Source organism: Phyllobates terribilis, unplaced genomic scaffold (genome assembly GCF_046119375.1).
Source record: "Phyllobates terribilis strain yellow unplaced genomic scaffold, ASM4611937v1 Scaffold_134__1_contigs__length_4944459, whole genome shotgun sequence".
Taxonomy (NCBI): Eukaryota; Metazoa; Chordata; class Amphibia; order Anura; family Dendrobatidae; genus Phyllobates; species Phyllobates terribilis.
This window is the reverse complement of record NW_027362894.1, coordinates 1,950,927-1,972,678: the sequence shown is the minus strand read 5'-3', so window position 1 is coordinate 1,972,678 and position 21,752 is coordinate 1,950,927. Positions and strand designations below refer to the sequence as shown.

General features: G+C 43.5%; 10 non-coding genes and 3 pseudogenes across 10 annotated transcripts; all 13 read left to right on the top strand.

Annotated features, from left to right (window-relative positions):
* The first annotated feature begins 1,844 nt into the window (after window positions 1–1,844).
* LOC141204278 (U2 spliceosomal RNA) lies at window positions 1,845–2,027 on the top strand. The gene has a single exon (XR_012275236.1). It is a non-coding gene; the product is annotated as a U2 spliceosomal RNA (small nuclear RNA).
* A 1,115-nt stretch (window positions 2,028–3,142) lies between these two features.
* On the top strand, window positions 3,143–3,333 carry LOC141204772 (U2 spliceosomal RNA). The gene has a single exon (XR_012275628.1). It is a non-coding gene; the product is annotated as a U2 spliceosomal RNA (small nuclear RNA).
* A 1,121-nt stretch (window positions 3,334–4,454) lies between these two features.
* LOC141204429 (U2 spliceosomal RNA) lies at window positions 4,455–4,570 on the top strand (annotated as a pseudogene).
* Window positions 4,571–5,093: 523 nt separating this feature from the next.
* On the top strand, window positions 5,094–5,275 carry LOC141204241 (U2 spliceosomal RNA). The gene has a single exon (XR_012275208.1). It is a non-coding gene; the product is annotated as a U2 spliceosomal RNA (small nuclear RNA).
* A 1,121-nt stretch (window positions 5,276–6,396) lies between these two features.
* LOC141204428 (U2 spliceosomal RNA) lies at window positions 6,397–6,512 on the top strand (annotated as a pseudogene).
* A 524-nt stretch (window positions 6,513–7,036) lies between these two features.
* LOC141204240 (U2 spliceosomal RNA) lies at window positions 7,037–7,218 on the top strand. The gene has a single exon (XR_012275207.1). It is a non-coding gene; the product is annotated as a U2 spliceosomal RNA (small nuclear RNA).
* A 1,121-nt stretch (window positions 7,219–8,339) lies between these two features.
* LOC141204426 (U2 spliceosomal RNA) lies at window positions 8,340–8,455 on the top strand (annotated as a pseudogene).
* A 524-nt stretch (window positions 8,456–8,979) lies between these two features.
* LOC141204238 (U2 spliceosomal RNA) lies at window positions 8,980–9,161 on the top strand. Its single transcript, XR_012275205.1, has one exon. It is a non-coding gene; the product is annotated as a U2 spliceosomal RNA (small nuclear RNA).
* A 1,121-nt stretch (window positions 9,162–10,282) lies between these two features.
* On the top strand, window positions 10,283–10,473 carry LOC141204771 (U2 spliceosomal RNA). The gene has a single exon (XR_012275627.1). It is a non-coding gene; the product is annotated as a U2 spliceosomal RNA (small nuclear RNA).
* A 6,397-nt stretch (window positions 10,474–16,870) lies between these two features.
* On the top strand, window positions 16,871–17,061 carry LOC141204317 (U2 spliceosomal RNA). Its single transcript, XR_012275268.1, has one exon. It is a non-coding gene; the product is annotated as a U2 spliceosomal RNA (small nuclear RNA).
* A 1,121-nt stretch (window positions 17,062–18,182) lies between these two features.
* On the top strand, window positions 18,183–18,373 carry LOC141204770 (U2 spliceosomal RNA). The gene has a single exon (XR_012275626.1). It is a non-coding gene; the product is annotated as a U2 spliceosomal RNA (small nuclear RNA).
* Window positions 18,374–19,494: 1,121 nt separating this feature from the next.
* Window positions 19,495–19,685, top strand: LOC141204769 (U2 spliceosomal RNA). Its single transcript, XR_012275625.1, has one exon. It is a non-coding gene; the product is annotated as a U2 spliceosomal RNA (small nuclear RNA).
* A 1,124-nt stretch (window positions 19,686–20,809) lies between these two features.
* On the top strand, window positions 20,810–21,000 carry LOC141204118 (U2 spliceosomal RNA). Its single transcript, XR_012275090.1, has one exon. It is a non-coding gene; the product is annotated as a U2 spliceosomal RNA (small nuclear RNA).
* Window positions 21,001–21,752: the final 752 nt, after the last annotated feature.

The following is a 21,752-nucleotide window of genomic DNA, read 5'->3' as shown; positions in this document are numbered from 1 at the left end:
TAAAATGATAATTGATAAGTTGATACAACCAGAACAAGTTTGTGGTGTACCGGGAAGGAGTATTGCGGAGGTGTTAAATGTCATAAGAGATGCAATATGGTATACTAGGGATCGTGGTCAGAATTTAGCCCTGTTGGCGCTGGACTTTGAGAAGGCGTTCGACAGGGTATCGCACAAGTATCTTTTTAGTATTTTAAAGAAGATGGCGATCCCGGATTTTATCATGTCTCTAATTAAGATTTTGTATAAAGATTCATATTGTCAAATCTCTGTTAATGGCTTCTTAACAGGTGAAATACCGCTGGAATCCGGAGTGAAGCAGGGCTGCCCTTTGTCCCCGATCCTGTTTATTTGTGCTATGGAGCCTTTATTATGCCAAATTAGGAAAGATAAAGTGATCCGTGGGGTCCCTGTTCCGGGTGGAGGGGGGGCCCAAATTAAAGTCTTCGGGTATATGGACGATGTTACTGCCATCTGCACGGATCCTGCTTCCCTCCGGAGGGTGGTGAGGTGTACCAGTTTTTTTAGTCAGGCTTCAGGTTTTAAGTTGAATTTTAATAAAACTGAGTGTTTGACAATTGGTTCCTGGGATACAGTGGACCTACCAGCAGTCAAAATGAAGTGTGATAAAGTTAAAATTTTGGGCATTACTTTTAATAAAGAAAATGACGGGGTTGTGAGTTGGGGGGAGGTCCAGGAGAAAATGGTGAAGAAACTATCCTTTTGGAATTTGCGTAGTTTGTCAATCGAAGGGAAAGTTCTAATTATTAAGTCTGTATTATTGCCAATGATGTTATATGTTGCAATTGTGTACCCTCCCTCCGACTTAATGCTCAAAAAGCTGACTCGCTGCATGTTTATATTTATTTGGGGCTCGAAGATGGAAAAAGTAAAACGCACAGAAATGTATAAAAGGCATCAAAATGGTGGAAAGGATGTCCCGGATTTGAGCATGTTTTTGTATATAAATTTCTTCTGTTTCTGTTTTAAGCTTCTTAATTCTAACAGTGTTTTTAGTCTGTTTTTAAAATATACTTGTGGTTATGTTTTTAAGAGATGGCTACGGCCATCCTTATCTTCGCCTGTTTTATTATGTCCCCCAAAGCATCTTATCATCTTAGAGAAAGTATGTAGAAATTATAAATTAAGAGACTTGGATACTGATATTCTTCAAGACCGAAGGAAATTGATAACTCATCTGAGAAGGGAAGAAAGAGTATCTGAAGTAATCAACTTTTCCTGGAGCAGATCCAAGCGAGTCTGGAGGAATGTGTTTGGAAAGTTTCTCGCAAATATTCATAAAGACCTTGCCTGGATGTCCGTCCACCAGTGCCTCCCAACTAGAGACTTTCAGCACAGGAGAGGCCTGGCGGCGCGGGCAAAATGTCCTAGAGACTCGTGTGGAAGTGATGAGACGGTTTTACATCTGTTTTGGAACTGTTTTTATGCGCAAGAACTTTGGCGGAGACTGGGGGTGCTTTTGAAATGGGTTTGTGGTCTGAAAGACTTTTGTCACGAATATGTTTTATACGGACTTTTTAATTGCCCAACTTTACATCAAACCAAAATATGCTGGTGTATAATAAATTGTGCAAAAAGTGCTATGTGGAAAGTGAGGAATATTTTGTTGTTCAAACGTGACTGTATTTCCATCAATGATTGTATTAGAATGGTTTTAAGCGAAATGTATATTTATTATTTGAAAGATGTCAAAGATGTGGGTAAACACGAAGCGAATAGAAGATGGTGTTTTTACATGTGGAATACTATTTTGTACTAATATTGTCTGTGGAAAGAGCTCTATTAACGCTGTAAATAAGAATAATGTGTTTTTGTACTTTTTTATATCTGAATAAATTTATGTTGAAACCTTATCTGTTCTTATCAGTTTAATATCTGATACGTCCCCTATCTGGGGACCATATATTAAATGGATTTTTAGAACAGGGAGATGGAAAAAGAGCTTGCTCTGTCCACTCCACGCATTGACCTGGTATTGCAGTATCTCCAGGACCGGTGCACCCCTTCTTTAATGCAGTTTCTAAAATCAGAAAGAATTGAATTCAATGTTTTTTGTTCATTTTGCTTGTTTGTCGGATTTTGGGATGGACTCTTTGGCTTTGCTTTTCTTCTCCTCATTGGATTTTTCATGTTCAAAGTTGCAGAAGCCAGATTACAAGCTCATTTTGGTTCAACTTCAGCAACTGTGCATTGCATTGCCATGTAATGTAATGAAATGCTATCTTTCTAGCTCTCCCTTTTTACTTCCTTTTGGATAAACAGACATATTAGGCAAGCATTTTGGAGCTTTCACCTAAATAACTACAGGTGGTGAGATAAGCTGCACAATATAATTGACCTTTCAGTATATTGTTGCACACACACCATCTATTTAGCAAATGCCCTTGTTATCAACAGCAGCCTTTTAAACTCACCTGAGCTAACAGGTATGTGCGCTGGTTACTCTGCTGCGCTTAAAATTTCTTTTTTGGTTTGCTACAATGCCTTTTCTGAAACGTTGTCTCCCTCTGCTGGAACACTGACTTCTTTCATTTAATGCCTGCAGACTATAAAAGAGAACCCAACCCAAAAAGTTTGGTTGATTAGTCTGTGGCATTCTGTTAAACTGTTTCTTATGGCGGTCTCTGTGAGCTTCTCAGCGACATTCAGCCAGCCAGGTATCCTGCCTGCAGTAGATGGAATGTGGCAATGGAACGCTGGCTGCGCGTGTCATAATAGGCTCTGAGCCTTTATATACCTGTGCACAGCAGCAGCCACCTTCAGTCTGCTGCTGGACAGCCAGCAGCAGCAGCAGCAGGAGAGGTATGTAATCAGCAGCCCTCCTGCTAAGGGTAGACAGCTGCTCGTTCCACCCCACCCCCCGCCTTAATTGGTTCTCCTCCCTTCCAACGGTGTTGAGGCGGGTGGGAACAGCAGGGGGTGAAGGTGCTGTGTTTAAAGAGGTGGAGTTATGCAGATCTAAAACGCGTGGATTGCAGCAGCAGCAAGCCGAAAAGTGCAGGCATGTAAGGGATCTAGAGGTTGACAACATGTCTTCTTAACGGGAGTCCAGGAGCTCATCTCCACAAATGGACTTTTCAGGATCCTTGGGTGGCTCCGTAGTTTGAAACCAATTCTGGTTATCGCTTCTCGGCCTTTTGGCTAAGATCAAGTGTAGTATCTGTTCTTATCAGTTTAATATCTGATACGTCCCCTATCTGGGGACCATATATTAAATGGATTTTTAGAACAGGGAGATGGAAAAAGAGCTTGCTCTGTCCACTCCACGCATTGACCTGGTATTGCAGTATCTCCAGGACCGGTGCACCCCTTCTTTAATGCAGTTTCTAAAATCAGAAAGAATTGAATTCAATGTTTTTTGTTCATTTTGCTTGTTTGTCGGATTTTGGGATGGACTCTTTGGCTTTGCTTTTCTTCTCCTCATTGGATTTTTCATGTTCAAAGTTGCAGAAGCCAGATTACAAGCTCATTTTGGTTCAACTTCAGCAACTGTGCATTGCATTGCCATGTAATGTAATGAAATGCTATCTTTCTAGCTCTCCCTTTTTACTTCCTTTTGGATAAACAGACATATTAGGCAAGCATTTTGGAGCTTTCACCTAAATAACTACAGGTGGTGAGATAAGCTGCACAATATAATTGACCTTTCAGTATATTGTTGCACACACACCATCTATTTAGCAAATGCCCTTGTTATCAACAGCAGCCTTTTAAACTCACCTGAGCTAACAGGTATGTGCGCTGGTTACTCTGCTGCGCTTAAAATTTCTTTTTTGGTTTGCTACAATGCCTTTTCTGAAACGTTGTCTCCCTCTGCTGGAACACTGACTTCTTTCATTTAATGCCTGCAGACTATAAAAGAGAACCCAACCCAAAAAGTTTGGTTGATTAGTCTGTGGCATTCTGTTAAACTGTTGCTTATGGCGGTCTCTGTGAGCTTCTCAGCGACATTCAGCCAGCCAGGTATCCTGCCTGCAGTAGATGGAATGTGGCAATGGAACGCTGGCTGCGCGTGTCATAATAGGCTCTGAGCCTTTATATACCTGTGCACAGCAGCAGCCACCTTCAGTCTGCTGCTGGACAGCCAGCAGCAGCAGCAGCAGCAGCAGGAGAGGTATGTAATCAGCAGCACTCCTGCTAAGGGTAGACAGCTGCTCATTCCACCCCACCCCCCACCTTAATTGGTTCTCCTCCCTTCCAACGGTGTTGAGGCGGGTGGGAACAGCAGGGGGTGAAGGTGCTGTGTTTAAAGAGGTGGAGTTATGCAGATCTAAAACGCGTGGATTGCAGCAGCAGCAAGCCGAAAAGTGCAGGCATGTAAGGGATCTAGAGGTTGACAACATGTCTTCTTAACGGGAGTCCAGGAGCTCATCTCCACAAATGGACTTTTCAGGATCCTTGGGTGGCTCCGTAGTTTGAAACCAATTCTGGTTATCGCTTCTCGGCCTTTTGGCTAAGATCAAGTGTAGTATCATTTGAAAAGGCAGTTTTGTCCTTGGGCTGCCCTAGTAAATTGATGCATATTACACACTGGTTTGGTGCACTTGTTAGTACGCCAGGTGGCTCATAGAGTTATCTGATGGAAAACATGGCCCTCCAGGATCGAAGTCACTAGTCTGGGTAAGTGTGAGGGCTTTGGAGCAATGTGCCCCAGGAGTAGGCGCCCTGGTGGGAGTCCAAGCTTACTGGGACTGGGAACCCCAGAAAACTTGGCTTCGTAGCACGCCGCACCTTTGCCAATCATACTTTCTGAGCAACCCCCCCTATTCCTGGCCTCCGGGCTAGGAAGGGGAATTTTTATAAACCCGGTCGGAGGTCCGGTCAGCTTTGGGCTGAGAAACCAACACAGGCTCCAGCTCCACTAGGGTGGCAGCCTAGATGGAAGCTGGGAGCACGAAAACGGCTCTTCTCCGGCTTCGGCTAGGGAGAGCATCGGAGATCCCTGACCCTCGCTGTGGCCTTCTGGCTCGGAGGGATGAGGATGGTTTATTGGGGACCCTCTCCTCCGGGAAGGGTCCACATGAATCCTCGCCTCGTGCGCTGTTTTGGTGTGACTTCGGTCACATTTTTCAGTGCCTTGGATGCAGCTTCAATCAAAAAATCTGTTCTTATCAGTTTAATATCTGATACGTCCCTTATCTGGGGACCATATATTAAATGGATTTTTAGAACAGGGAGATGGAAAAAGAGCTTGCTCTGTCCACTCCACGCATTGACCTGGTATTGCAGTATCTCCAGGACCGGTGCACCCCTTCTTTAATGCAGTTTCTAAAATCAGAAAGAATTGAATTCAATGTTTTTTGTTCATTTTGCTTGTTTGTCGGATTTTGGGATGGACTCTTTGGCTTTGCTTTTCTTCTCCTCATTGGATTTTTCATGTTCAAAGTTGCAGAAGCCAGATTACAAGCTCATTTTGGTTCAACTTCAGCAACTGTGCATTGCATTGCCATGTAATGTAATGAAATGCTATCTTTCTAGCTCTCCCTTTTTACTTCCTTTTGGATAAACAGACATATTAGGCAAGCATTTTGGAGCTTTCACCTAAATAACTACAGGTGGTGAGATAAGCTGCACAATATAATTGACCTTTCAGTATATTGTTGCACACACACCATCTATTTAGCAAATGCCCTTGTTATCAACAGCAGCCTTTTAAACTCACCTGAGCTAACAGGTATGTGCGCTGGTTACTCTGCTGCGCTTAAAATTTCTTTTTTGGTTTGCTACAATGCCTTTTCTGAAACGTTGTCTCCCTCTGCTGGAACACTGACTTCTTTCATTTAATGCCTGCAGACTATAAAAGAGAACCCAACCCAAAAAGTTTGGTTGATTAGTCTGTGGCATTCTGTTAAACTGTTGCTTATGGCGGTCTCTGTGAGCTTCTCAGCGACATTCAGCCAGCCAGGTATCCTGCCTGCAGTAGATGGAATGTGGCAATGGAACGCTGGCTGCGCGTGTCATAATAGGCTCTGAGCCTTTATATACCTGTGCACAGCAGCAGCCACCTTCAGTCTGCTGCTGGACAGCCAGCAGCAGCAGCAGCAGCAGCAGGAGAGGTATGTAATCAGCAGCCCTCCTGCTAAGGGTAGACAGCTGCTCGTTCCACCCCACCCCCCGCCTTAATTGGTTCTCCTCCCTTCCAACGGTGTTGAGGCGGGTGGGAACAGCAGGGGGTGAAGGTGCTGTGTTTAAAGAGGTGGAGTTATGCAGATCTAAAACGCGTGGATTGCAGCAGCAGCAAGCCGAAAAGTGCAGGCATGTAAGGGATCTAGAGGTTGACAACATGTCTTCTTAACGGGAGTCCAGGAGCTCATCTCCACAAATGGACTTTTCAGGATCCTTGGGTGGCTCCGTAGTTTGAAACCAATTCTGGTTATCGCTTCTCGGCCTTTTGGCTAAGATCAAGTGTAGTATCATTTGAAAAGGCAGTTTTGTCCTTGGGCTGCCCTAGTAAATTGATGCATATTACACACTGGTTTGGTGCACTTGTTAGTACGCCAGGTGGCTCATAGAGTTATCTGATGGAAAACATGGCCCTCCAGGATCGAAGTCACTAGTCTGGGTAAGTGTGAGGGCTTTGGAGCAATGTGCCCCAGGAGTAGGCGCCCTGGTGGGAGTCCAAGCTTACTGGGACTGGGAACCCCAGAAAGACTTGGCTTCGTAGCACGCCGCACCTTTGCCAATCATACTTTCTGAGCAACCCCCCCTATTCCTGGCCTCCGGGCTAGGAAGGGGAATTTTTATAAACCCGGTCGGAGGTCCGGTCAGCTTTGGGCTGAGAAACCAACACAGGCTCCAGCTCCACTAGGGTGGCAGCCTAGATGGAAGCTGGGAGCACGAAAACGGCTCTTCTCCGGCTTCGGCTAGGGAGAGCATCGGAGATCCCTGACCCTCGCTGTGGCCTTCTGGCTCGGAGGGATGAGGATGGTTTATTGGGGACCCTCTCCTCCGGGAAGGGTCCACATGAATCCTCGCCTCGTGCGCTGTTTTGGTGTGACTTCGGTCACATTTTTCAGTGCCTTGGATGCAGCTTCAATCAAAAAATCTGTTCTTATCAGTTTAATATCTGATACGTCCCTTATCTGGGGACCATATATTAAATGGATTTTTAGAACAGGGAGATGGAAAAAGAGCTTGCTCTGTCCACTCCACGCATTGACCTGGTATTGCAGTATCTCCAGGACCGGTGCACCCCTTCTTTAATGCAGTTTCTAAAATCAGAAAGAATTGAATTCAATGTTTTTTGTTCATTTTGCTTGTTTGTCGGATTTTGGGATGGACTCTTTGGCTTTGCTTTTCTTCTCCTCATTGGATTTTTCATGTTCAAAGTTGCAGAAGCCAGATTACAAGCTCATTTTGGTTCAACTTCAGCAACTGTGCATTGCATTGCCATGTAATGTAATGAAATGCTATCTTTCTAGCTCTCCCTTTTTACTTCCTTTTGGATAAACAGACATATTAGGCAAGCATTTTGGAGCTTTCACCTAAATAACTACAGGTGGTGAGATAAGCTGCACAATATAATTGACCTTTCAGTATATTGTTGCACACACACCATCTATTTAGCAAATGCCCTTGTTATCAACAGCAGCCTTTTAAACTCACCTGAGCTAACAGGTATGTGCGCTGGTTACTCTGCTGCGCTTAAAATTTCTTTTTTGGTTTGCTACAATGCCTTTTCTGAAACGTTGTCTCCCTCTGCTGGAACACTGACTTCTTTCATTTAATGCCTGCAGACTATAAAAGAGAACCCAACCCAAAAAGTTTGGTTGATTAGTCTGTGGCATTCTGTTAAACTGTTGCTTATGGCGGTCTCTGTGAGCTTCTCAGCGACATTCAGCCAGCCAGGTATCCTGCCTGCAGTAGATGGAATGTGGCAATGGAACGCTGGCTGCGCGTGTCATAATAGGCTCTGAGCCTTTATATACCTGTGCACAGCAGCAGCCACCTTCAGTCTGCTGCTGGACAGCCAGCAGCAGCAGCAGCAGCAGCAGGAGAGGTATGTAATCAGCAGCCCTCCTGCTAAGGGTAGACAGCTGCTCGTTCCACCCCACCCCCCGCCTTAATTGGTTCTCCTCCCTTCCAACGGTGTTGAGGCGGGTGGGAACAGCAGGGGGTGAAGGTGCTGTGTTTAAAGAGGTGGAGTTATGCAGATCTAAAACGCGTGGATTGCAGCAGCAGCAAGCCGAAAAGTGCAGGCATGTAAGGGATCTAGAGGTTGACAACATGTCTTCTTAACGGGAGTCCAGGAGCTCATCTCCACAAATGGACTTTTCAGGATCCTTGGGTGGCTCCGTAGTTTGAAACCAATTCTGGTTATCGCTTCTCGGCCTTTTGGCTAAGATCAAGTGTAGTATCATTTGAAAAGGCAGTTTTGTCCTTGGGCTGCCCTAGTAAATTGATGCATATTACACACTGGTTTGGTGCACTTGTTAGTACGCCAGGTGGCTCATAGAGTTATCTGATGGAAAACATGGCCCTCCAGGATCGAAGTCACTAGTCTGGGTAAGTGTGAGGGCTTTGGAGCAATGTGCCCCAGGAGTAGGCGCCCTGGTGGGAGTCCAAGCTTACTGGGACTGGGAACCCCAGAAAGACTTGGCTTCGTAGCACGCCGCACCTTTGCCAATCATACTTTCTGAGCAACCCCCCCTATTCCTGGCCTCCGGGCTAGGAAGGGGAATTTTTATAAACCCGGTCGGAGGTCCGGTCAGCTTTGGGCTGAGAAACCAACACAGGCTCCAGCTCCACTAGGGTGGCAGCCTAGATGGAAGCTGGGAGCACGAAAACGGCTCTTCTCCGGCTTCGGCTAGGGAGAGCATCGGAGATCCCTGACCCTCGCTGTGGCCTTCTGGCTCGGAGGGATGAGGATGGTTTATTGGGGACCCTCTCCTCCGGGAAGGGTCCACATGAATCCTCGCCTCGTGCGCTGTTTTGGTGTGACTTCGGTCACATTTTTCAGTGCCTTGGATGCAGCTTCAATCAAAAAATCTGTTCTTATCAGTTTAATATCTGATACGTCCCTTATCTGGGGACCATATATTAAATGGATTTTTAGAACAGGGAGATGGAAAAAGAGCTTGCTCTGTCCACTCCACGCATTGACCTGGTATTGCAGTATCTCCAGGACCGGTGCACCCCTTCTTTAATGCAGTTTCTAAAATCAGAAAGAATTGAATTCAATGTTTTTTGTTCATTTTGCTTGTTTGTCGGATTTTGGGATGGACTCTTTGGCTTTGCTTTTCTTCTCCTCATTGGATTTTTCATGTTCAAAGTTGCAGAAGCCAGATTACAAGCTCATTTTGGTTCAACTTCAGCAACTGTGCATTGCATTGCCATGTAATGTAATGAAATGCTATCTTTCTAGCTCTCCCTTTTTACTTCCTTTTGGATAAACAGACATATTAGGCAAGCATTTTGGAGCTTTCACCTAAATAACTACAGGTGGTGAGATAAGCTGCACAATATAATTGACCTTTCAGTATATTGTTGCACACACACCATCTATTTAGCAAATGCCCTTGTTATCAACAGCAGCCTTTTAAACTCACCTGAGCTAACAGGTATGTGCGCTGGTTACTCTGCTGCGCTTAAAATTTCTTTTTTGGTTTGCTACAATGCCTTTTCTGAAACGTTGTCTCCCTCTGCTGGAACACTGACTTCTTTCATTTAATGCCTGCAGACTATAAAAGAGAACCCAACCCAAAAAGTTTGGTTGATTAGTCTGTGGCATTCTGTTAAACTGTTGCTTATGGCGGTCTCTGTGAGCTTCTCAGCGACATTCAGCCAGCCAGGTATCCTGCCTGCAGTAGATGGAATGTGGCAATGGAACGCTGGCTGCGCGTGTCATAATAGGCTCTGAGCCTTTATATACCTGTGCACAGCAGCAGCCACCTTCAGTCTGCTGCTGGACAGCCAGCAGCAGCAGCAGCAGCAGCAGGAGAGGTATGTAATCAGCAGCCCTCCTGCTAAGGGTAGACAGCTGCTCGTTCCACCCCACCCGCCGCCTTAATTGGTTCTCCTCCCTTCCAACGGTGTTGAGGCGGGTGGGAACAGCAGGGGGTGAAGGTGCTGTGTTTAAAGAGGTGGAGTTATGCAGATCTAAAACGCGTGGATTGCAGCAGCAGCAAGCCGAAAAGTGCAGGCATGTAAGGGATCTAGAGGTTGACAACATGTCTTCTTAACGGGAGTCCAGGAGCTCATCTCCACAAATGGACTTTTCAGGATCCTTGGGTGGCTCCGTAGTTTGAAACCAATTCTGGTTATCGCTTCTCGGCCTTTTGGCTAAGATCAAGTGTAGTATCTGTTCTTATCAGTTTAATATCTGATACGTCCCCTATCTGGGGACCATATATTAAATGGATTTTTAGAACAGGGAGATGGAAAAAGAGCTTGCTCTGTCCACTCCACGCATTGACCTGGTATTGCAGTATCTCCAGGACCGGTGCACCCCTTCTTTAATGCAGTTTCTAAAATCAGAAAGAATTGAATTCAATGTTTTTTGTTCATTTTGCTTGTTTGTCGGATTTTGGGATGGACTCTTTGGCTTTGCTTTTCTTCTCCTCATTGGATTTTTCATGTTCAAAGTTGCAGAAGCCAGATTACAAGCTCATTTTGGTTCAACTTCAGCAACTGTGCATTGCATTGCCATGTAATGTAATGAAATGCTATCTTTCTAGCTCTCCCTTTTTACTTCCTTTTGGATAAACAGACATATTAGGCAAGCATTTTGGAGCTTTCACCTAAATAACTACAGGTGGTGAGATAAGCTGCACAATATAATTGACCTTTCAGTATATTGTTGCACACACACCATCTATTTAGCAAATGCCCTTGTTATCAACAGCAGCCTTTTAAACTCACCTGAGCTAACAGGTATGTGCGCTGGTTACTCTGCTGCGCTTAAAATTTCTTTTTTGGTTTGCTACAATGCCTTTTCTGAAACGTTGTCTCCCTCTGCTGGAACACTGACTTCTTTCATTTAATGCCTGCAGACTATAAAAGAGAACCCAACCCAAAAAGTTTGGTTGATTAGTCTGTGGCATTCTGTTAAACTGTTGCTTATGGCGGTCTCTGTGAGCTTCACAGCGACATTCAGCCAGCCAGGTATCCTGCCTGCAGTAGATGGAATGTGGCAATGGAACGCTGGCTGCGCGTGTCATAATAGGCTCTGAGCCTTTATATACCTGTGCACAGCAGCAGCCACCTTCAGTCTGCTGCTGGACAGCCAGCAGCAGCAGCAGCAGCAGCAGGAGAGGTATGTAATCAGCAGCCCTCCTGCTAAGGGTAGACAGCTGCTCGTTCCACCCCACCCCCCGCCTTAATTGGTTCTCCTCCCTTCCAACGTTGTTGAGGCGGGTGGGAACAGCAGGGGGTGAAGGTGCTGTGTTTAAAGAGGTGGAGTTATGCAGATCTAAAACGCGTGGATTGCAGCAGCAGCAAGCCGAAAAGTGCAGGCATGTAAGGGATCTAGAGGTTGACAACATGTCTTCTTAACGGGAGTCCAGGAGCTCATCTCCACAAATGGACTTTTCAGGATCCTTGGGTGGCTCCGTAGTTTGAAACCAATTCTGGTTATCGCTTCTCGGCCTTTTGGCTAAGATCAAGTGCTTTATTGCAGGAGATTGTGGTTGAAGGGTACTCGGGTACCCCTCTCCTTGGCCTGGCAGGATCGTCCACTTTGGTGGACTTAACCTGCTTGCTGCTATTAGGGAGAGGGCTTAGTCCCAGGGTAACGAGTTGCGATCCCCCAGCTTCCAGGTGTTTTTCGCTGCAAGAACACTGGGAGCGCAGATTGCAAGCGGCTGCAATTTGCAACCTTGTTGTGTTTTTCCATGGAGGTTGACCCTAACCTCGTGCCTCTTTATGCGAGGCTAAAAAACTCTATCCGAGTTCACTTCACGGCGGGTGGCTCGGATATGAGGAAATTAGGGTATGTAGTCCAGGACGTGCTCAGGAACCTTCTTGGCGTACAAAGGAATGAAATTCTCTCCATCCAGGATTATCCCAGAAGAGGTGACTATGACATCACATTCACCGGAGAAGGTATTTTTAGAGATGTACTAGAAAAGTTAAAAAAAGTTGAAAATAGTCCTGTTTTGAAAGGGATACAAATTGTTGAGCACGTCCTGGATGAGGTAAGACTGGTTATTGTAAAAATATTTTCGCCCTTTGTTTCTGCTCCAGAAGTAATGTCATTTCTAGCAATTTATTTTAAAAGTGTTAAATGTATTGGGAAGATATTAAACGAATATAACATATGGACATCTAAGTGGAAATTCCTTGTGAAGTGTACAAGAGATCCAAATACACCAGGTGGTATACGGCTCCCCCCTGCCCGTTTCAAAATTGGGCAAACAAATGGGGATTTCTTCTTTTCTGGGATGCCAGTATATTGCAGAAATTGTGGGCGCTATGGTCATTCAAAAGAAAACTGTCATGTATCATGTAGAAATTGTGCTAGTGAAGAACATGAGACAAAAGAATGCCCTAAGGAAAAGAAATGCAGTTTTTGCCAGACTCCAGGTCACTTTTATTTTTCTTGCCCTCACAGATTTCGGGAAGATGAGCAAAAGGGGAAGTCCAAGACGTCCGACCAAGGACCAAAAGATCAGACCACCCCTCAGGAGGAGGAACAACAACCTGGAGCCTCTGGAGACAATAAGGGCGTACCAAATAGTGAAGTGTCTCCAGAGTCTATGACAGGTAAAATACCAAATCCCAAAACCTGGCTGCAGGACCTGCGGGAGTCCAAAAGGAGGGCTGAGAAGGAGCAGAAGGGCACTACTGGTAAGGTCAAAAGGGACCGGCAAAAGGCCGACACAGAAGCCCATGCCCAGTCTGGGTCTCCTAGTGCTGAGGGCGCTGAGTGGATAAAGGTGGGTCCTAAGAAAAAGAAAAAGGGTGGTTCGGAGGAGGCAGCAGGAGGTGAACAGATGGACACTTCTCCAGAAGGGGACGTGGACGCTGGACCCTCAGGGGTTTCGGTCTCCGCTGCTACAGGTGGGGACCGGGATCTTGGTGCCTCTGAAGAGTCAGAGGCTCTGCCTTGTGCGCAACCTCCTCCTATAGGACGACCTTCTACAGGTCAAACAGGGGCGGCGGAACCCCTCGGGGACCCACCTGATGAGGAACTGCATGGCCAGCCAATGGAGACCCAGCGGGTTCTGCCAGCCAGCCCTCCGAGCTATGCCAGTGTAGCGTCGGGTTTATATAAATGTGGTAATCTTTCCTCCTCCACGGAGACTCTCGTGACGATACTATCAGATGAGGAGGGAGGCGCAAGCCCAGTGGTCTGATCAGGTTCATCGGACAGGTAAATCCGTTGCTCTTAGTTACCTAAGTAAAATTTCTACATTTTCTAATGATGGCTGAACTCAAAGGTATTTCCCTCAACGTGAGAGGCATAAAATCTAACACGAGAAGAACTGCTCTTTTTAATTTTTTTACGTGTTTTACTGCATCTGTATTTTTTCTGCAAGAATGTAATATCCCACATGAAATGTCATATCAAAAATATAAAGATGAGTGGAAGTGTGGGCCATCTGTCTGGTCCGGATCGAATGCTGCAGGATCAGCGGGTGTAGCCATACTTTTTAAAGGGAACGTTTTAATTGATTTTATTCAGGAAATTTTACCAGGTCGTATTTTATTAGTGAAAGCTTTTATTGATGGTATTAGATGGCAGTTTTTAAATTTTTATGGATCCCCAGAGAAAAATGAAAGAGCCGAAATGCTTGATCTTTTACCATTATTTATTAATAACTCTGAACCTTTTATCTTAGCAGGGGATTTTAATTGTGTTTTAAAAGGTGAAAACCGGCGCTCCAGCTCTGTAAGCAGGAACTACGATAAAACCTCAGGTATGCTACATGATATAGTCAAAGATGCTAAATTGATAGACATATATAAAGAGTGTCATAGTGACAGCCCAGAGGACGCCGGTTTCACTTGGAGCAATGCTAATTGTAGCTCTAGGATTGATTTTATTTTTGGTTCAGATAAAACAATACCTGCCAAATGTGAAGTTTTAACTAATATATTTTCAGACCATAAACTTTTATCCTTTACCATAAAAGTAAATGACAACAAAAAATGTGGTAAGAAAAGCTGGAAAATGAACGTATCCCTTTTAACCGACCCGCAGATTTTATCAGATTTTATTGAGTTTTATAGGAAATGTAGAAAAGGGAAAAAAACAAATGAGACTATGAGTGTATGGTGGGATAGAATGAAAGTAAAAATAAAAGACTTTTTTATTAAAAAGAGTATATGTAGAGCCAAAGAAAAATATGAAGAATATAGAATTTTAAATACCCGCCTACAAACATTATTTAAGCTCAGAGACAATGGGATAGATGTACAAGTTGATATTTCAAACTTAAAAGAAGAGATTTCAAAATGGCTAGAACAAAAAGGAAAAGAGATAATTTTTCGTTCTAGAGTACAACATATAGAAGAAAATGAAAAGTGTTCCAGATATTTTTTTAGGAAAAATAAAAAAGAAAAAGTGATAATTGACCATATAGATGGTGAGAATAATATAAAAAATATGCTGGGTAAAGTTGAGGGTTTTTTTTCTAATCTTTTTAATGGAAAAAATATAGATAATAAATTAATGGATGATTCGCTGCAAGGACTAACAGCTGTTTTAGATCCCGCATCCCAAGAGTTTTTATCCCAAGTTTTAACGGAACAAGAAGTGTTAAAAACTATTAAAAGTTTTAAAACTGGAAAGGTCCCTGGTCCTGATGGCATCCCAATAGAATTTTATGTATGTTTTTATGATATTTTAAAAGATGATTTGTTTTATTTGTTTACTGAGGTTTTTAATAATAAGGTTTTATTAAATTCCTGGAAGAAAGGTGAAGTCTCCCTCCTATACAAAAAAGGTGATAAATCAAAATTAGAAAACTGGAGACCAATAACACTTTTAAATTGTGACTATAAAATAATGGCTAAAATTTGTGCAAATCGTCTAAAAGAAGTCATCAGCAAAGTTATTCATTCTAATCAAGTGTGTGGGGTGCCGGGGCGCAGTATATGGGACAATCTGAATTTAGTGAAAGACTGTATTGAGGATGTGAAAGACAGAAAGGGGAAAATGGCGATTTTATCTATTGATTTTGAAAAAGCATTTGACCGTGTCTCACACTTTTATCTTTTTAAAGTTTTAGAGAAAATGGGCATACCAGAAGGGTTTTTACTATCGCTTAAAGCATTTTACAAGGATTGTACAAGTAAGATTTTAGTGAATGGTTTTAAGACACAAGAGGTATTTTTACGGTCAGGGGTGAAACAGGGATGCCCTCTGTCCCCCCTACTGTTTATCTGTGCACTGGAACCAATGTTATGTGCAATACGCCAAAATAAACAGATATGCGGTGTCCCTCTGCCTGGAAGCGGTGGTTTGGAGGCCAAGGTTGTAGGCTACATGGATGACGTGGCGGTCTTGTGTACAGATGCACCATCACTTACGGCCACTCTCCATCAAGTGCAATCCTTTTGTCTAGCTTCTGGTTTTAAAATCAATTTTAATAAGTGTAACATTTTAAGTGTTGGGGGGATGATTTTACGTGATGTACCAATTAATGTCTCCGAATCCATTTCCATTTTAGGTATATCATTCACTGAAAATAATGATGGTTATAATAGTTGGGAAACAGTTACACAGAAAGTAAATACGAAAATATGTATGTGGAACATGAGGAGACTTACAATGGAGGGTAAAGTATTGGTTTTAAAGATGGTGATTTTACCTCTTTTATTGTATCTTAGCATGGTTTTCCCCCCGCCTGTTAATGTTTTAAAAAAGATAACCAAAACCTGTTTTACCTTCTTTTGGAACTCAAAAATGGAAAAGCTGAAAAGAGAAATCGTGATGAAATCAAAAGTAAAAGGTGGTAAAGATTTTCCAGATTTTAATAGGTTTCTTTTAATCCATCTGTTCGTTTACTGTTTTAATGCCCTTTTTAAGAATCACTATTGGTCCTTTTTTATGCGTTTTAATACAGGATTTTTTATGAGAAAGTTTGGATGGTATGAAGTTAATATATCTGTGCCCCATGCTTTTAATTTGTCGACGCATTATGAGATTTTAAGGAAAATAGTGTCCAATTTTAATTTAGGGACTAAGAAAATAGAGGAATTAAGAAATAGTAAGAAACTAATTAAAGAAATACGTAAAAGTGAGGAAATATGTAATGTTGACAGATATGATGATGACAAATCTATGTCTATCTGGAAAATGATTAACGTTTTTTATCTTTTTAATGAACAGAGAGATCTGGCTTGGAGTTGCATGCACCGCTGTCTTCCTTGCCGGGCATTCCAATACAGAAGAGGATTTGTGAGGTCTGCCATCTGCCCAAGAGCCGGATGCCAAGACGAGGAAACGGTGGAACATCTATTATGGACATGTAATTTTGCAAAGGATTTCTGGAGAAGACTGCTCCCCCTACTGGAAAGGGTGGCAGACCTCAAGGACTTTACATATAAAACTGTGCTATACGGACTTATGGAATGCCCCACAATGGACCAGTACACAATGGCTTGGAAGACAGTGAACTGCGCCAAGTCATCTCTCTGGAAAGCGCGCAACATTGCTATTTTTAAACAAGATGTTTTATCAGTGAATGATGTTTTAAGTTTATGTTTATGTGAAATGTATACTTATTATTTAATTGACAAAAAGAAGAATGGACATATTTCCAAAAAATGGCTTGTTGACCAATGGAACCTAATTATTTAAAATCTTTGTATTTTTTTTGTTTTGTAAATTTCATTTGTCTTTTAACGTTTGGTATTTGTGTAATTATGCTTGTAATTTGTTAAAGTTTTAATAAACGGTTTTATCCCTCTGCAGGGGATAGCCAAATTAAAAAAAAAAAATCTGTTCTTATCAGTTTAATATCTGATACGTCCCCTATCTGGGGACCATATATTAAATGGATTTTTAGAACAGGGAGATGGAAAAAGAGCTTGCTCTGTCCACTCCACGCATTGACCTGGTATTGCAGTATCTCCAGGACCGGTGCACCCCTTCTTTAATGCAGTTTCTAAAATCAGAAAGAATTGAATTCAATGTTTTTTGTTCATTTTGCTTGTTTGTCGGATTTTGGGATGGACTCTTTGGCTTTGCTTTTCTTCTCCTCATTGGATTTTTCATGTTCAAAGTTGCAGAAGCCAGATTACAAGCTCATTTTGGTTCAACTTCAGCAACTGTGCATTGCATTGCCATGTAATGTAATGAAATGCTATCTTTCTAGCTCTCCCTTTTTACTTCCTTTTGGATAAACAGACATATTAGGCAAGCATTTTGGAGCTTTCACCTAAATAACTACAGGTGGTGAGATAAGCTGCACAATATAATTGACCTTTCAGTATATTGTTGCACACACACCATCTATTTAGCAAATGCCCTTGTTATCAACAGCAGCCTTTTAAACTCACCTGAGCTAACAGGTATGTGCGCTGGTTACTCTGCTGCGCTTAAAATTTCTTTTTTGGTTTGCTACAATGCCTTTTCTGAAACGTTGTCTCCCTCTGCTGGAACACTGACTTCTTTCATTTAATGCCTGCAGACTATAAAAGAGAACCCAACCCAAAAAGTTTGGTTGATTATTCTGTGGCATTCTGTTAAACTGTTGCTTATGGCGGTCTCTGTGAGCTTCTCAGCGACATTCAGCCAGCCAGGTATCCTGCCTGCAGTAGATGGAATGTGGCAATGGAACGCTGGCTGCGCGTGTCATAATAGGCTCTGAGCCTTTATATACCTGTGCACAGCAGCAGCCACCTTCAGTCTGCTGCTGGACAGCCAGCAGCAGCAGCAGCAGCAGCAGGAGAGGTATGTAATCAGCAGCCCTCCTGCTAAGGGTAGACAGCTGCTCGTTCCACCCCACCCCCCGCCTTAATTGGTTCTCCTCCCTTCCAACGGTGTTGAGGCGGGTGGGAACAGCAGGGGGTGAAGGTGCTGTGTTTAAAGAGGTGGAGTTATGCAGATCTAAAACGCGTGGATTGCAGCAGCAGCAAGCCGAAAAGTGCAGGCATGTAAGGGATCTAGAGGTTGACAACATGTCTTCTTAACGGGAGTCCAGGAGCTCATCTCCACAAATGGACTTTTCAGGATCCTTGGGTGGCTCCGTAGTTTGAAACCAATTCTGGTTATCGCTTCTCGGCCTTTTGGCTAAGATCAAGTGTAGTATCTGTTCTTATCAGTTTAATATCTGATACGTCCCCTATCTGGGGACCATATATTAAATGGATTTTTAGAACAGGGAGATGGAAAAAGAGCTTGCTCTGTCCACTCCACGCATTGACCTGGTATTGCAGTATCTCCAGGACCGGTGCACCCCTTCTTTAATGCAGTTTCTAAAATCAGAAAGAATTGAATTCAATGTTTTTTGTTCATTTTGCTTGTTTGTCGGATTTTGGGATGGACTCTTTGGCTTTGCTTTTCTTCTCCTCATTGGATTTTTCATGTTCAAAGTTGCAGAAGCCAGATTACAAGCTCATTTTGGTTCAACTTCAGCAACTGTGCATTGCATTGCCATGTAATGTAATGAAATGCTATCTTTCTAGCTCTCCCTTTTTACTTCCTTTTGGATAAACAGACATATTAGGCAAGCATTTTGGAGCTTTCACCTAAATAACTACAGGTGGTGAGATAAGCTGCACAATATAATTGACCTTTCAGTATATTGTTGCACACACACCATCTATTTAGCAAATGCCCTTGTTATCAACAGCAGCCTTTTAAACTCACCTGAGCTAACAGGTATGTGCGCTGGTTACTCTGCTGCGCTTAAAATTTCTTTTTTGGTTTGCTACAATGCCTTTTCTGAAACGTTGTCTCCCTCTGCTGGAACACTGACTTCTTTCATTTAATGCCTGCAGACTATAAAAGAGAACCCAACCCAAAAAGTTTGGTTGATTAGTCTGTGGCATTCTGTTAAACTGTTGCTTATGGCGGTCTCTGTGAGCTTCACAGCGACATTCAGCCAGCCAGGTATCCTGCCTGCAGTAGATGGAATGTGGCAATGGAACGCTGGCTGCGCGTGTCATAATAGGCTCTGAGCCTTTATATACCTGTGCACAGCAGCAGCCACCTTCAGTCTGCTGCTGGACAGCCAGCAGCAGCAGCAGCAGCAGCAGGAGAGGTATGTAATCAGCAGCCCTCCTGCTAAGGGTAGACAGCTGCTCGTTCCACCCCACCCCCCGCCTTAATTGGTTCTCCTCCCTTCCAACGGTGTTGAGGCGGGTGGGAACAGCAGGGGGTGAAGGTGCTGTGTTTAAAGAGGTGGAGTTATGCAGATCTAAAACGCGTGGATTGCAGCAGCAGCAAGCCGAAAAGTGCAGGCATGTAAGGGATCTAGAGGTTGACAACATGTCTTCTTAACGGGAGTCCAGGAGCTCATCTCCACAAATGGACTTTTCAGGATCCTTGGGTGGCTCCGTAGTTTGAAACCAATTCTGGTTATCGCTTCTCGGCCTTTTGGCTAAGATCAAGTGTAGTATCTGTTCTTATCAGTTTAATATCTGATACGTCCCCTATCTGGGGACCATATATTAAATGGATTTTTAGAACAGGGAGATGGAAAAAGAGCTTGCTCTGTCCACTCCACGCATTGACCTGGTATTGCAGTATCTCCAGGACCGGTGCACCCCTTCTTTAATGCAGTTTCTAAAATCAGAAAGAATTGAATTCAATGTTTTTTGTTCATTTTGCTTGTTTGTCGGATTTTGGGATGGACTCTTTGGCTTTGCTTTTCTTCTCCTCATTGGATTTTTCATGTTCAAAGTTGCAGAAGCCAGATTACAAGCTCATTTTGGTTCAACTTCAGCAACTGTGCATTGCATTGCCATGTAATGTAATGAAATGCTATCTTTCTAGCTCTCCCTTTTTACTTCCTTTTGGATAAACAGACATATTAGGCAAGCATTTTGGAGCTTTCACCTAAATAACTACAGGTGGTGAGATAAGCTGCACAATATAATTGACCTTTCAGTATATTGTTGCACACACACCATCTATTTAGCAAATGCCCTTGTTATCAACAGCAGCCTTTTAAACTCACCTGAGCTAACAGGTATGTGCGCTGGTTACTCTGCTGCGCTTAAAATTTCTTTTTTGGTTTGCTACAATGCCTTTTCTGAAACGTTGTCTCCCTCTGCTGGAACACTGACTTCTTTCATTTAATGCCTGCAGACTATAAAAGAGAACCCAACCCAAAAAGTTTGGTTGATTAGTCTGTGGCATTCTGTTAAACTGTTGCTTATGGCGGTCTCTGTGAGCTTCTCAGCGACATTCAGCCAGCCAGGTATCCTGCCTGCAGTAGATGGAATGTGGCAATGGAACGCTGGCTGCGCGTGTCATAATAGGCTCTGAGCCTTTATATACCTGTGCACAGCAGCAGCCACCTTCAGTCTGCTGCTGGACAGCCAGCAGCAGCAGCAGCAGCAGCAGCAGGAGAGGTATGTAATCAGCAGCCCTCCTGCTAAGGGTAGACAGCTGCTCGTTCCACCCCACCCCCCGCCTTAATTGGTTCTCCTCCCTTCCAACGGTGTTGAGGCGGGTGGGAACAGCAGGGGGTGAAGGTGCTGTGTTTAAAGAGGTGGAGTTATGCAGATCTAAAACGCGTGGATTGCAGCAGCAGCAAGCCGAAAAGTGCAGGCATGTAAGGGATCTAGAGGTTGACAACATGTCTTCTTAACGGGAGTCCAGGAGCTCATCTCCACAAATGGACTTTTCAGGATCCTTGGGTGGCTCCGTAGTTTGAAACCAATTCTGGTTATCGCTTCTCGGCCTTTTGGCTAAGATCAAGTGTAGTATCTGTTCTTATCAGTTTAATATCTGATACGTCCCCTATCTGGGGACCATATATTAAATGGATTTTTAGAACAGGGAGATGGAAAAAGAGCTTGCTCTGTCCACTCCACGCTTTGACCTGGTATTGCAGTATCTCCAGGACCGGTGCACCCCTTCTTTAATGCAGTTTCTAAAATCAGAAAGAATTGAATTCAATGTTTTTTGTTCATTTTGCTTGTTTGTCGGATTTTGGGATGGACTCTTTGGCTTTGCTTTTCTTCTCCTCATTGGATTTTTCATGTTCAAAGTTGCAGAAGCCAGATTACAAGCTCATTTTGGTTCAACTTCAGCAACTGTGCATTGCATTGCCATGTAATGTAATGAAATGCTATCTTTCTAGCTCTCCCTTTTTACTTCCTTTTGGATAAACAGACATATTAGGCAAGCATTTTGGAGCTTTCACCTAAATAACTACAGGTGGTGAGATAAGCTGCACAATATAATTGACCTTTCAGTATATTGTTGCACACACACCATCTATTTAGCAAATGCCCTTGTTATCAACAGCAGCCTTTTAAACTCACCTGAGCTAACAGGTATGTGCGCTGGTTACTCTGCTGCGCTTAAAATTTCTTTTTTGGTTTGCTACAATGCCTTTTCTGAAACGTTGTCTCCCTCTGCTGGAACACTGACTTCTTTCATTTAATGCCTGCAGACTATAAAAGAGAACCCAACCCAAAAAGTTTGGTTGATTAGTCTGTGGCATTCTGTTAAACTGTTGCTTATGGCGGTCTCTGTGAGCTTCTCAGCGACATTCAGCCAGCCAGGTATCCTGCCTGCAGTAGATGGAATGTGGCAATGGAACGCTGGCTGCGCGTGTCATAATAGGCTCTGAGCCTTTATATACCTGTGCACAGCAGCAGCCACC